General features: G+C 41.2%; 1 protein-coding gene across 19 annotated transcripts in view; it reads left to right on the forward strand.

The window, feature by feature from the left end:
• ANK3 (ankyrin 3) overlaps positions 1-15,515 on the forward strand; it is a 594,595-nt gene that overhangs the window by 400,232 nt on the left and 178,848 nt on the right. The gene's annotated exons all lie outside the window — the stretch shown is intronic.

Raw genomic sequence — 15,515 nt, forward strand, 5'->3', positions numbered from 1 at the left:
AATGGAGTGGCTAAATGTGTAGACTCAGGATTCAGACTCTCTGGGTTCAAATTTTGGCTTTAATTTTCTGTGTCCATCAGTTTCCCTATGGATAAGACGAAATAATATGAATTATGAAGTTAAATAATAATAATAGCAGTGTGCCCTCATTGGGTCGCTGTGAGAATTAGAAGAGAGCATACACAGAGCACTTGGTACAGTGTCTGACACGTCACCATCACTGTCACCAGCAGCAGCAGCAGCGCTGCGATTCTGAATGTAGCTTTTGAAGTGTTAGTTTTACTAAAACCTCACTTGTTGGGGGAGAAATGTCAATTGGCCAGATAGGGAGAATGGGTATAAGCTTAGTACCAGCAGTAGCTGTAGCAGCAGCAAAAGTAGTACCATCTTTGAAGTAGATGCTGAACTGAGCACTGTTATTCTCATATCAAGAAAAGTATTATCCTTGTTTTACAGAAGGGTAAACCAAGGCTTAGAGATAACAGGTAGCTGGTCCAACTATATTCAGTACCTTGTAGTAGCCTACGATGGAAAAGAGCATGAAAAGGAACAACAACAAAACAACAACCACCACCAAGTAGCTGGTCGAGACCACAGAGCTAATAAATTAGAAAAGGCAGAATTGCAGCCCCACAGCTCTTAACCCCTCCAGTATTCAGTCTCCCTCCGGTGACTCTGGGGATTCATTTTTCTTTTCCTTCTGATAATTCATTGGTTCAGTAAAAATTAATAAGAGCTCAGACTGTACTAATATAAAAGCTATTTCCTATCCTATTGTCATTAGCCTGCTAAAAGCCTTTATCAGTTTAAATGAGGCAGCTCATGTCACTCTAGAGCTATGTTCTTGCCGCATTAACAGCATCCTTGGGTTTCAGCTACATGGCAGACCCGAAGCCCAGTGTGACATTTGGAAGGACAAAGTTAAGCACTTCTTTAAATCATGTATAAACAGGGTATGCTGATACGAAAACTGAAGCTCGTATCTGTAAGCACATTCTTTTGGCTTTATTTCTGTAATTCACAGTATAATGAAAACCTCATTAAGTCACATCTTCTAATTAGGACATTTGGAAAATTCATGTCAGGGTAGTGTTTGAAGTTGGTCTTTGTGCCATTGTTCAGAAATTTCCTGATGCTGCTGAAAATAAAAAGATTGGGGCAAGTGTTTAAGCAATTTAAGAGGAGAAATTACGGTGTTTTCAGACTCCTTCAAGCAATTCCAAAGCATCCATTTACATTAAAACAATGACTGTGGCAATTATGAATTATGCTAATTTATTGATTAAAGATCAGTGGAGACCTCAGACCTGCACTGTTAACCTTGTCTGAATTACCCTAAGTGATTAAAAGTAAGCGCATTGTGCTTTTGTTTAAAATATATTAAAATTCAGACTTTCCACTGATTCAGAAAAGCATCTTCTCTAGTCACTCCTAATTAATGAGGCCGAATAGCACTGTGAGCTGAAGGCTGTGGTGGGATTTGATTATATGTACTAGGTGGATGGCACCGTTGCTTACTGCCGACAACCCATGTTTCCCTCTGCAGTTGGTGACGAGGGGCTTGCTGTAGGATGTCTGAGTAGTACCGGTCTTCACAAAGAGCTGAAGCTGAGGCAACTGCTAGTTGCCTCTTGAAACCCATTGTAGTTTCCAAATCTCTAGTATTTATTAGGTAATAATTGAGCCTCTCACCTTTTGTACTACAGAGGCCTCTCCCTTCTCAACTTGAGTGGGGTCTCCTCAGGTCAGACTTCGCTCAAGATTGCAGCAGAAATAGAAGGTGAGAGTGAGGTGCCCTGAACACAGACGGAAGCGGATTTTACCTGGTTAGACAAGAAAGGAAAGTTCGTTAAGCCACAGTTGCTAAGAACTGGCTGCCGATGATCACCATAAATCGTGTGAGCCAGGACCTGGGCTGAGATAGAGGTATTGATTAGAAAGTTAAAGTTAAAAAACAACCACAGCAACCTTTGTCTTCCTGGGGGTGGTGATTTCTGTTTCCAGGCTGTGCAGATTGTTGAATAAAGGCAGATATACTCTTGTAGTTCTCTGTTGGCTGAGGGCAGAACCTGAAGAATGGCTCCCTGCTGGCCAAGAAAGCTGGGGATGGGAGAATGGATGAACCTTCTTTCTGGAATCATTTCCTGCACGTAGTCCGTGTGCATTTCCAAAGCAGATACGAGGCAAAGCCAAATGCGTTGTGATTAAAGGGAGTACACAATAGAGCAGATTGCTTTCTTTGCTTCTTTGTAGCACTGGCTAATTTATGCAGCAAGAAAGCAGATCCTAGCCGGTGGTGAATGTATACCCCCGGGTAGCAGCGATGGTAACCGATTTATAGCATACTTATCTTTTTCTTTACTAACACCTTTCCTTAGATTTTTATTCTAATGTGCATTTTGATTTTTGTACTGTACTTTTGCTATGTATATGTTAAGATACCCATCTGACAACTTCAATATTTCCTTTTGGACTATCCACGATGACCTATTCAGCCTCATGGGTCTGCTGCAGGCAGTTAATAGAATAGCTGCTGAATCCTGCAGTGCAGCGTCAGCACGCTCCATTCTCGGAATTGAGTGCTGAGACGGCATTGACACCGGCTGAATTTATGCATGACCCTTGCCCTCTTAGCAAATCACCCTCGCTCTCTTGGGGAAGAACGTAAGTAAGGCACGCCAGAACTGCTACTGATTATCACTCCAGTGAGGAGCATTTATGCACTAGAGTAAGTAAAGGCCAAATTATATTATTGGATGCCTGCAAAATTATTTTATTGACTGAAGAAGATAGGTTAATACTTTGCTGGCTAAGAGTTTTTTCATCAAATATAAGGGACCACGTAACTTAATCTTCACTCTTGTCATTGGCCTTTCTCTTGTAAATTATTATTTAATTTCCCATTTGGGGAAGATAACTGAATACAATGTCCTTCTCCTGGTCTTGTTACGTAGTGCTTTTTGGTTTTGATCTCTGAAGGAGTTAGGAGTGCTATGCCTCATGTGTTTCTAAAAGGATTTCAGGTGCTTTACAGATTAAAATACACAAAGTAAGACATGCAAGGATGAAACAGAAAAAGTAAATGTTACCAGGCAGCTGCGAAGAACTAGTAAATACAATTGGAGAATAACGTTAGGCCTTAAGTGCTTTGATTTATGTAGTAAAGAGGGGAGCACGGGTTATATGGTTTTCACTTTTTGACAAAGGAAATCTTGCAGTTATCTGTAGAGATAGTTTGTATGTGTGTGAAATAACTCAAATATGAACCCTTCTATTAGGAACAGTGAGTTTCATAGCTGATTATATCTTTAATAGCTACATTTCGAAAGGTTCAATTCTTCCTGCCCCATACTGCGTGAACCTCCATCTGTGAAGGCACCCTGCCCAGGGAGGCTGAGAGGCTGTGGCCCAGGGTCTTAGCTGGATGACGTTCTGATTGTGTGTGATAGAACTTGGCACCTGTGTCGCAGGTCAGTGACTAGTCAGCATGTCCAGTTGGACTGCCTTTCCCAAATATCAGATGTTTTGAAAAAGTTTTAGTAGGTGCTGGGCCGTATTTGGAACTAATTAAGTCATAAGAAAGGTTACTTTATTTAAAGTATTTTAATTTTTGGTTAAAGTGAAAGCAGTGTTTTTAAGATAGTTGAACTGCTAAACCTGTTGATGGATAAACAAGTGTCAGATTTTACTTTCTGCCGAAATAAAAGGCCGACGTGGTTCAGCACACACATTAGCAAAACGGTGTCCATGGATAAACCTTATCTGGAGATTTCCTATCTCAGTTAAATTCAATTTAGCAAATATTGAAGAGCTTCTACTACAAGCTAGACCTGGAGGTTCAGACTCAAGTAACCTACTGCCCTTACACTACTGATTTGTTTAGGCCCCAAAATGCTCAACCATACGACGCAGTCTCTCCCTGAGTTCCCCAAAGCACAACTAAACCCTGACTATAATGCCCAATAGGGCGTTTCTAAAAACTTAAGGGTTGATGAAGGGAGTTCAGAGCAGAAAGACGGAGTAAAGGACCAGTTCCGGGTAACACTGTCTCCAAAGTCCATAGGCCGTGACCCCTTCCTCGGGAGACCACTCGTCTGAGGCCACTGTGTTGGAGAGTCCATCTCACTTTCCCCCGGTGAGAACTTTTCACTGCATCTCTCCTAGCCAGAGCCCAGACCCCTTCACCTAGTCTCTGGGCTCAGTGAGAGGGGAAACCCTATTTCCTCAACCCCTGGGCTCTCTTAATTCAGTAGCTACTAACTAGCAGGTACTAACTTTAAACTAAATTAAGTTGAATTAAATGTAAATGTGTGTTCCTCATTCTCAGGAACCACACTGCAGGTGCTCGGTAGCCACATGTGGCCGACGGCCAGTGTATTAACCCAGTACATGTAACATCTACACCATCACAGAAGGTTCTTTGGAACAAAGCTGAGACCCCATCAGTCTCAGGCCTCCTTCCCTTCCATGTCATAATTACCTCTAAATGGAACTTTCCCCAAAGAAAGGAGAGCAGATGCTCCTCTTTAAATTGGAGCCATTTTACCCCTACTCGACTTGCCCCTTTGGGCTCCTACAGCAGATTTTTGCCTTTCCCATTACATAACGGAGACTGCCACCACCATCACCACCACCAATAATAAAATAAATCTTCCAAAGAGGAATAAAGATGCTACTGGAAACTTTAACATAGTAATTCCTCCCCAGTTCATGCCATGGAGAGGTCAGAAATTCAGAAATGGAGAGAAGTCTCAATAGTGGTCTCCAATGGCCACAGTTACTTAACTTGCATAAGCTTCAGTTTTTTAATCTGTGTGAGGATGCTTGTATCCTATTCCTCAAAGACGCTTTCTCTGACCCCCTAAAATAGGTTGCTACTCTCCTCATCACACTATGTGTCCATTGTACCCTCTTCTTCCTCTCCCATGGTTGGCGTTGAAAATTAATTATATGGTAGTGTGTGTCTTGCAGTAGGAGAGTGACTTCTGTCACATTTTTATAAGAGTCTAGGGCTTCTGGAAACTCTACCATGGTTTGGGTGGTGATGCCATTACAAATTTGTTTTTGAAATATATTTTCCCTGCGTTATGTAATTCATTTTAAAAATACACTACAATAAAGCAGAAGAAAGGAAACAGAAAAACCCACCTAAAACAGTCCTATTTTTTAAACATTTAGATGTCCATCTTTATAAAGACCAAACACAAATACATTGATTTTTAATGATACGTACTTTCAGATACAGAATACGTTCGGTTATTCTCCTAGGATAGGCTCAACAGCATTAGAGACACTTTTCTTGGGTTATATAAACCTCCTTCAGAATGGAAATGGAGATTTGGAAGCATTTAGCAAAGGAATGTGAGTTATGGGAAAGCCACTGTGCGGCTACTGCATTAACCATATTCTTGTTGCCATGGCGATACTAACATCTCAGGAAGAACAAAACCAGTAAGCAAGCAGAGGGCAGGGTGGTGGGAGATAGACCCTTTATAGAGAATGGCTCTATCCACGCTGTGCAATCTCGTTCCTGTCTTCTCCATTTAATTTCCAGCATGCCAAGTCAAAGGAGAATCTCCTATATAATTTTTAAAAGGAATATGTTTATGTTAAACCCATTAGTATATTTGAGCTTGCTAACATCATACTGTGTGGTATGGATCTACATCGTTCTCGTCTGAAGAGGTGAGGTTTCTAAGCTGCATCAGCATGGGGTGACAGGGGTTCTCAGATACGTGCTGGAGCCCTGGCTCTCGTCCTGGCTGTATCATCAGTTACTGGTGTGGTCCAGGGCAGCCTCTTCAACATGGAGGCTACAGTTTTCTTATCAGCCAGATAAGAGATCAGTCAACCACAAGCCCTTCCCTTCTGCCCGACCACCTGGTCTGACAGCAATGGAGGCCTTCGGCTTCCCTTCTTCTTTCACAGTAGAGAGAAGGTATGTTACAGGATCAAAGCCAACAGCACGACAGTCAGACTGCTGTAGTTCCACACTGGCACTGCAGCATACCTTGTATGCTCCTGGGCACATTATTTATACTTCAGCTTTAGCTTCTGTAAAATGGGTCCAATAATAGTACATAAGGCATAGCATCATTGTGATTAAACAAAATAATCCATATAAACTGCTTAGCCCAGGGGCCAGGATCCTAGCCACGTTTGTGTTGGTGGTAGTGATTAGTGCTTTCTTCCGGAAGGACGCCCATCATGGTGAGGCACATGCATCTGTCAAGCATGACACATGTCAAGCAAGTGGCATCATGACAGCTCTCTGGAGTACTTCCGGAGCTAGTCAGAAATGGTGCTTCCCAGAATGCTGGAGTTACATTGTTTGCATCCGTCCTTGTCAGCATGAGAAGGTCAGCCTTTACAAAGCTATTAACATGACATTGTTTGAGACAGTAAGAATGCCAATAAAAAGTCATAGAAATTGGAAGCTACACATTTCCCTTTGTTTCACATTCCCCCTTGAATGTATGTCCTGCTTCCTGCAGTGCTGCTCTAGAACTGTTGCTCTGAGAACATTTTTAAATGACCCGAATAAACACTATTTTGAAATTCTGTGAAGTAAAGTTCTATTAAGGTAGGAGTTGGCAGAGCTCACTTTATTCATTCGCACTTTAAAAGAGAATTACTCATTATCTGTGCAATTTTTGTTTTCTCCAGCAAGTGCAAATAGCATTGGAGGGCTACTGCGCCCCCTGCTGAACGTTCACAACCTTGTTCATACTTAATGTAGTCAGGTGTATTTGGATCAGCTCCGAGGCACCCTAGTCCCCTCCTGGGCACCGCAGGTTCTTCCATGAGAAAATCTTGTGCTTCTTCTTCTGGTGGTTTGAAGAAAATACAGGAAGGGCGAAGGGGCACCTAGAAGGAACAGTTTAGGACTTTGCAGAACCAAAACGTTGTAAAGAGGTGAACTGGGGATATAATTTATTGGCATTCTCCCAAATCAAAGCAATAGGCTCCAAAGTAGGTGATCAGCATGAACTAGCATAGTTGGAAAAAAAAAAATTGAAAAGCTAAGCTGTGATGGACATAAAGGAATTAGAATCAGCTCCAAGAAATGGAGACTGAGGTCCATTTGCACATGTGAAGTGAGGCTGGAGATGAATAGTGAGTTGAACCTAGGGGGTAGGGACTCCCTGAACCCCAAGCTGGGCTGAGAGCACTGGCCTTGGTTCTGCAGGTGGAAGGGAGTAATTGCAGGGTTTTTTGTTTGTGAGATATAACTGACATGTAACATTGTGTATGTTTGAGGTGTACAGTGTGTTGGTTTGGTACATTTATATATTGCAATAAGATGACGGTAGTTGAGTTAGCAAATAGCTCTAACATGTCACATAATTGTCATTTCTTTTTTGTGGTGAAAACAGTTAAGATCCAGTCTCTTAGCAACTTTGAAGTTGATAATACAGTATTGTTGACTGTAATCACTATGCTGTGCATTAGATCTCCAGAACTGATTTATCTACTATTTCCAGTTTGTACCCTTAAACAACATCTCCCCAACTCACCCTCCGCCCCAGCCCCTGGTAACCACCATTCTACTCTCTGTTTTCACAAGTCATTGCAGGTTTTTGTTTTTTTTTTAATGAATTATAGTCAGTTCACAATGTTGTGTCAATTTCTGGTGCACAGCATAATGTTTCAGTCATACATATACATAGATATATTCTTTTTCATGTTCTTTTTCATTATACTTTACTACAAGATATTGAATATAGTTCCCTGTGCTACACGGTAGAAACCAGTTGTTTATGTATTTTATATATAGTAGTTAGTATCTGCAAATCTCGAACTCCCGACTTATCCCTTCCCACCCCTTTTCCCCAGTAACCATAGGATTGTTACTAAGTCTGCTGGTCTGTTTCTGTTTTGTAGATGAGTTCATAGTTCCCTTTTTTCTTTTTTAGATTCCACATATGAGTGATATCCTATGATATTTTTCTTTCTCTTTCTGGCTTACTTCACTTAGAATGACGATCTCTAGGTCCATCCATGTTGCTGCAAATGGCATTATTTCATTCATTTTCATGGCTGAGTAGTATTCCATTGTATAAATATACCACAGCTTCTTTATCCAATCATCTGTCAATGGACATTTAGGTTGTTTCCATATTTTGGCTATTGTGTGTAGTCATTGCTAGTCTTTAAATAGAGAAGTGGAATGATGACTGTCATGTCACAGGAAAGGGCCAGGATGGCTAAACCTCCTTCAGACATGGGACAGTCCCACACCAATACACTGTCCTAGACTGAATGCCAGTGGTGCCCGCTCTGAGCATCTCTTTACAGCTGAGAGATGGAGAGATGGGATGTCTGAGGATGGGGGAAAAGGGCCCAGCAATCTGTGCTCTGGCCAGGACTGCTGCTCGGAGCATCAAGCTTCCCCCAGTGACGCACCCCTGACAGTGCTTGGAGATCCTTTGAGCTCTGATTACTGAGACTTGGAAATATGAGATGGAAAAAACTTACTTAGAATTCAAACTTTAGGTAATTGTTTTCATTTATTACTAGGTACTAGAATAGTTTCCTATACAGTATTTCATGTATTCCTCACAGCCATCCCGTGAGGTGTGGGTATGAGTTACACCATACACCAGGAAGCAAGAAGTTAAATAACTTGTGTTTGAGTTCAACCATACAGCTTCAGTGGTGGTGCTGCTTGAGGTACGAACAGTAAAGTAAATAAGTAAAGTACAACAATAAAAATAATAAAGCACAGTAAACTACACTCAGACTGTGTAGTTCATAATATTCTAACATCAGAGGCAGTGTGTTCTGGGCTTTGGACTTAATCCAGGGTTGTCCTAGGAAAACCAGATCTGACAGCAGCCTCTCTTGTACCAGCTGGCTATTTGTCCTCTGCCTGCACCAGTTGCAAAATGAAATAAATACATTTTTTAAAAAGATTTTAAAGGGTTTTTTAAAATTTTTTAAGAAATCCCATTACACATTTAAGAACATTTTAATTGAAATAGTAGCAAACCTAAAAACTGACCAATCATCAGATTCATTCTTAAAGATAAGGCATTCACATTTCCACTGTATGTTATTTATTATCTCCATCAGTTCTGCATTTTTGAATCCCTAATGATCATGCTTTGAAATGGACTCTTGGTACTTAGAAACAATGGCTTTATAACATAAAGGTATGATATACATTTTCTGGTAAGACATACAAGGCAGTGAGACCCTCTGAGTTTGAAAATTAAAAGCCATTTTTTGTAGCCTCCGAGGGCCTTGCAGCCAGCGTGTCCCAGCTGGCCAACGGCTTCGCATTTCCCTGGATGGGGATTCAGTGCATCGGGGAAGGAATCTAACGGTCTGTTTTGCACAAGGGCCTCAGGTTGTTCTTCTGATGGAGCACATTAGGAAACACTGACTGCTGCCATGCTATGAAAACCTTTCTCTCTATAAACTGTCCAAAGTGGAGTCACAGAAACCTCAATAACTCTTTTGCTTATAACAACTATCTGTGTTTATAACCTCTTAATAATATAACCTTAAATTTACATCAAATTTACAGTTTATACAATACTTGTATGTACAATGCGTCATTTGAGGCCTACAAGAATAGACATTTTGAGGGGTGGGGAGAAGATAATTAGGTTTGTTTGTTTGTTTACTTAATGGCGGTCCTGAGGATTGAACCCAGGACCTTGTGCATGCTAGGTGTGCACTCTACCACTGAGCGATACCCTCCCCCTGAAGAATAGATTTTTACAAATGAGGAATGAGATCCCAAGAAGTTCTTTGTCCCAGATCCTACTGAGAGTAAGTTGGAAGAACAAAGATTTGAATCCTGACCATCTAACTCATTTTTTATGCCTCAGTCCGTGACCATCAGCTCACAGCAGCAGTGCCCAGGTGGGAGCTGAGGGTGGGATGCTGGCCCTGGGGTAGCTGTGGTCTTCATGGTCCCTGGAAAAGCAGCTCCTTCTCCTTAGAACAAGTGCACTGCATGCAGACAAGGCAATTTGCACTAGACTGGATTTTTTTTCTCTTCAAGCCATCTTTCTTTAGAAACTGCAAAGACATTGTTTTCATTTTTTGACATGTTTGAAACTTGAGCAAGAATCCAGTTTATCAGAAGGCCAAATGAGGGGAAGGAAACTTGAGAAACAGTTTCAAGTTAACTGACATCTCCAAAGCCAGCAAAGTGATTTACTTTCAGGAGGGGGACCAAAAAAAAAAATATTCATCACAGAAATTTAGTTCCACATGTATCAGAAATGATATGAATGTAGAAAATTTATAGTCGTAAAACCCCTAACATTTTTGTTTTTAAGAAATTTTTCTGGTGGAGTGTCAGAAAATTTTTTTAATTGAAGTTATCCATTCATTAGAAACATTGCAGAGAATCTAGTATCATTAGACTAAATCATTTTAAATAATTCAGCATTTTAAAAACAACTTTCTTGAATGTATAGAAAGTAACTTATTACTTTATAACTGGATTTTTAATGCCCCTCTTGGTTCAATGACTATATGTCTCTCTACACAGATACTTCCAGCTAGGAGGGGCTTTCTTTAGTGTAACACAGATCGCAGGCTTCTTTTAATTCAGAACTAATCATGATATCTTTAAAGAAATGTGAAAGCCATGAGTTCTTATTTAAAATGACAGAGTTGAAACTGCCACTCTTTCAGACACTGAATATTTTTACAGCTGTGAGGTACACTGTTTCCTCATGGCTGGAAATCGTCTGCAGGCAGCATTTTCATAGAGACTCTGCTGTTTGGGTTCAGAACTAGAGCGGGGGTTGGCCCAGGTTGGAAGAGACTCACTACCTGGATGTGTTTTGTCCTATATGTCCGCTGGAAGGAGCCAGCACAGCTTTCGGAACCAGACAACTCAGATTCAGATCCCAGCCCTGGCATTTTCTAGCCATGGGACCCGCAGCTCCTTTCAGCTTCTCTCTGCTCCCCTCCTTTCAGCTTCCCCTGTGAATTTGGGTTAATAGCATTTACTTCATGGGTTGTTGTGGAGGTTAAATGAGCTGGTATCTGTCTCATTGGGCCTGTGCAAAGGAAGAGGCTAATAACTGGTATGGTAGAGGCTTTTCTTTTTTTCATTTCAATGAAATAACATTCATTCTCATGTAAAATGAAATTACTTGGTCTAAATTAGTAAGTATAACTTTTTTAGCAGAACTTTTTTTTTTCTAAAAATTATTACAGGATCAAAAAGTATTTACTATTTCGATCCTCAGTGGTCAACAGTTCCTCATTATTGATGGAATTATGGAAACCCTGAAATGGGTACTGAGATAAAAATATGTGGAAAGCTGATACTGAATACCCATTATGGCTACTATCAAAAAAAAAAAAAAAGAAGGAAGGAAGGAAGAAGGGAAATAACAGGTGTTGGCAAGGACATGGAGAAATTTGAACCCTTGTGCTCTGTGAGGAAGTAAAATGATGTAGCTACTATGGAAAAGAGCAGGGTGTTCCTGAAAAGGTTAGATACAAAGTTACCATACAACCCAGCAATTCCATTCCTGGAGATTGTGTGTGTGTGTGTGTGTGTACACGTACACACACTTAAGTGTATATAATACACATACATACATACACGCACAAAAAAGAATTGAAAACAGAATTTCAAAGAAATATTCGTATACCCATGTTCATAGCTGCATTACTCACAACAGGCAAAAATGTGGAAGCAATCCAAGTGCGACTGGCAGATGAGTGAGTAAACAAAATGTTGCATATACGTATGTGCAATGAAATAGTATTGGGCCTTTAGAAGGTAGGAAATTCTGACCCGTGCTGCAACATGGATGAATCTGGAGGATGATATGCTGAGTGAAATAAGCCAGTCACCAAAAGACATAGTGTGTCATCCCATGTAAACGAGGTTACTAGAGTAGTCACACGTACAGAGACAGTAGAATGGTGGTGGCCAGGGGGTGGGGAGATACGTAATGAGTAGAGTACAGAGTTTCAGTGTTGCAAGATGGAAAGAGATTGGCTACAGGACAATCTGAATGTGCTTTACTTAACTGTACACTTACAAAGGGTTAAGGTTATATATATTTTACTACAATTAATTTTTTTCCATTAAAGCATATATTGCAGATGTAAAGATAGCTCCCAAACCCAGTGAGCTATAGCACCCAGTGATGCAAAGGCAGAGGAGGAGGTTGAGGGGAGAGGTCCAAGCCCGGCTTCGGCCCCAGTTGTCCTGTCCCTCTGGTGACAGCTGGGACTGTGTGTGTGGCGGAGGGTGTGGGAGAGGAGGTGTGGGATATTTACTTGCAAAATGCTCCATCTTACCCCACTGCTAAATCACCTACAAAGCTGGAGGAAGACCTGGTAGTGCCTTATCTTCATTGTTGATGAACCATCCTCTTATTAATCCAAGTGGAAGCCTCTGACAGTATTAACGATACACAGCCTCCTATTATCCTTAGGAGAAAATAAATACGTCACTTGAGTTTTTTCTGAGCAGAACATATCCAGACACTCAGAGCATGATTTCACAACAAACATCGAATCCAAGCATATGCTGCTGGTTCCTGGGGAGCCTGGCTCTATCAGGTGTCTAATCCGGTGGGCGTTTGGTGGGTTTCTCTGGGAAGGGAGCGAGGTTAAGGAAATGTCAGTGACATCTGTATCCTCGGGTGTCAGTCTCAGCAAGGCCGTGTGGACTTAATCTCCTTATCCGAAAAGCACAGAGAGAGGCAAGTTGGCATAGGATAAGCGAGTAGTTAGTAAAACTAGAGAAGAGAAAAAGTCTTTGTCCAAAAAGTCTATTTCATTTTGATGCAGGAAAACGGATGTGGGGCATGAGGGGCGCCAAGTCCCAGGTCTCAACTGGGCCCCTGAGACGTGCCCCACCAAGTGTGGGTCCTTGGCTTCGCGCAGGAAAGAATTCAAGTGCGAGCCACCGTTGAGTAAAAGTAGATTTATTTAGAGAGATGCATACTGCATAGAGTATAAGGCAAGGAAAGAAGTGTGGGAATTGGGTGCTCAGGTTAAAGTAAAAGTAGGTACACACTCCATAGACAGAGTGCGGGCCAACTTCAAAGGGGAGGGAGCGAAAAGGGCTGCTAGGCGTGGTCTTGTCACTTTTTATGGTCTCAGTGACTTCACGTGCCTACAGGTGGGATCAATCCAATTGCCCTGGGGAAGGGGCTGAGATGCCCAGGAATTGGGCCACTCACTGCCCACTCTTTGGCCTTTTGCGGTTAGCCTTGGGGCTGTCATGGCCCCTGTGGGCATGTTATTTGATCACTGTTACAATGAGCATATAATGAAGCTCAAGGTCTATTAGAAGTCAAACTTTTTAATCCTCAAGGCCAACTAGGAGGTGAGTCTTCCACCATTTTGGTGTTAAATTGCTGTCATTCCTTGAGTGGCTGTGGCCTGCCCCCTTCCCTCCTGTCTCAATTTCATTAGAGCCTGATGAAGTAAGTGAGAGGAAAAGGGACTTCTACTAATAATGGTGGTCATCCTAATGATGATGGCCGTAGTATAAGAGAAGTTTCTGAGTTTATTTATACTTGTATTATTAATAATAGGCCATCCGAGGTTGAATTTTGTTGTTGTTAGAAAACCCTTACTTAGGTATGGGACTGTGAAGGCTAGGGTCTTACCTTGTATTCCACTGTTTGAAATATTCCTGAGTATATGCTAGAAGTCTTGAATTCTTATCATTAAAGAATCATTTGCTTGCATGTGTTGTATAGATTTCTTAAGTATTAAAAGTCAGGCATTCTCATGAAAAGAAAGGAGGTACTGATATGTACTACGATGTGGATGCATCTTGAAAACGTGCTCAGTGAGAGAAGCTGGACCCAAAAGGCCACATAGTGTATGATTCCTTTTCTATGAAATGTCCAGTTTCGGCAAATCCACAGAGACAGAAAGTAGATCAGTGGTTGCCAAGGGGTCAGGGGTAGAGAAGAATGGAAAGCGACTGCTTAATGGTATGGAGTTTATTTTGATGATTGTTGGAAAAACACAATTCAACTGAGTAAATGTAAAGATCTAATTGGCTTTATTCAATGACTATTCATGAATCAGGCAGCATTCCATCCAGCAAACAGAAAGGAGCTCTGAGGAGCTACACAAAATGGAAGATTTTATAAGCAGAAGGTGGGGGTGGAAAAAAGACGTTTCTAGCAAACAGTGAGTGGATTATTTCAGGCAAGGTCACCTTCCTTTGGGGGAAGGGAAGGGTCTCTCAGGCAGATGACCTCACTAGTGCTGACCAGGTAATTCTAGATTGACAGGTTAAAAGTCACATTCCTGGGAGAGGCTGAAACCACAATTAGGTTATGTATTAAGACTTGGTGGGGCTTAGCACGAGTGATTCTGTTCAGAGCCTGCTATTTCTTTTTTTAGCTGGAGGATGAAAATGTTCTAAGTAGATACCATGGTTGCACAACTTTGTGAATATACTAAAACCCACAGAATTGCACACTTTAAAATGATCAATTTTATGGTATATGAATTACATCTCAGTAAACCTATTATAAAAGTAAAGTTTCAGTGAAGACTTGCAGGTGCCAGGAAGGAAGGAATTTTCCTCTCCCCTTCTAGGTTCTGCTGTCTGGTCTAAGAATTAAATGGACATGAGACAGATTAACAGGAGAAAAAGTAAACAAGTTTAATAACACCTATACATGGAAGAAACCCAGGAAAACTGAGTCACTTGCCCAAATGGGTGCAGTCCTCACCTTAAATACCATCTTAAGACGAAAGAGGAAGCTGGGAGTAGTGGTTTGTGACTGCAGAGGGAAGGAAGGCAATGAAATGAAAAAGCAAATGTTTGGTAAACAAATGTTTGCTGCGCCAGGGAGAGTAAATAGGACACAGAGTGGACTCTGATCTCCAGGTCCTGCTGAGTTTTCCCCTACCACATCTAGCCCATATTCTTTTCAGATATCTCTTGTGATGACTCTATTCCAGGAACAGGCAGTCTATCTAAATTCTTTTGGACAGTTAGGGAGTTGGTCAAAGGTTCTTCCTGAGTTTTTTGGGCCTTGATTGTTTTCAGCTTGAAATAATCTGCATTCCAAAAAGACACATTTTTGGGGTGGCAAATTTTATTCCCCAACAGAGTGGGAAAAAAACAAAACATTTACAGGAAAAAATGTGTTTTTATACTCCAAAAGAAATTAAAGGGAACAGAAATTCAACACTGTTTTTTCTACATTGTATCAAAACCTATATGACTGTTAAGTATTATTTATCAAACATTTATTGAGTACTTGCTCTGTGCCTGGAGATTAGCTGATATGACCTTGGAGAGGAAAAAACAAAAAGCTTTTGCCTCTACTCTCTTTGGTTTAGTTGCTGAGGTTCTGCCAATTAAATGAACAAAAGACAGATGAACAAGAGAAAGGTTTGTGTATGCCTGTGGAAGTCTTCATAGAAAGGAAGTGAAGACCCAAGAAGCAATTAAACCCCGGAGGCTTATATACCATTTTAACAATGGGTGATAAATTTGTGGGAAATTGACAAGACGGAGGAAAGGGGGTTTGGGCTTCCAGGGG

Source organism: Camelus dromedarius, chromosome 8 (assembly GCF_036321535.1).
Source record: "Camelus dromedarius isolate mCamDro1 chromosome 8, mCamDro1.pat, whole genome shotgun sequence".
NCBI lineage: Eukaryota > Metazoa > Chordata > Mammalia > Artiodactyla > Camelidae > Camelus > Camelus dromedarius.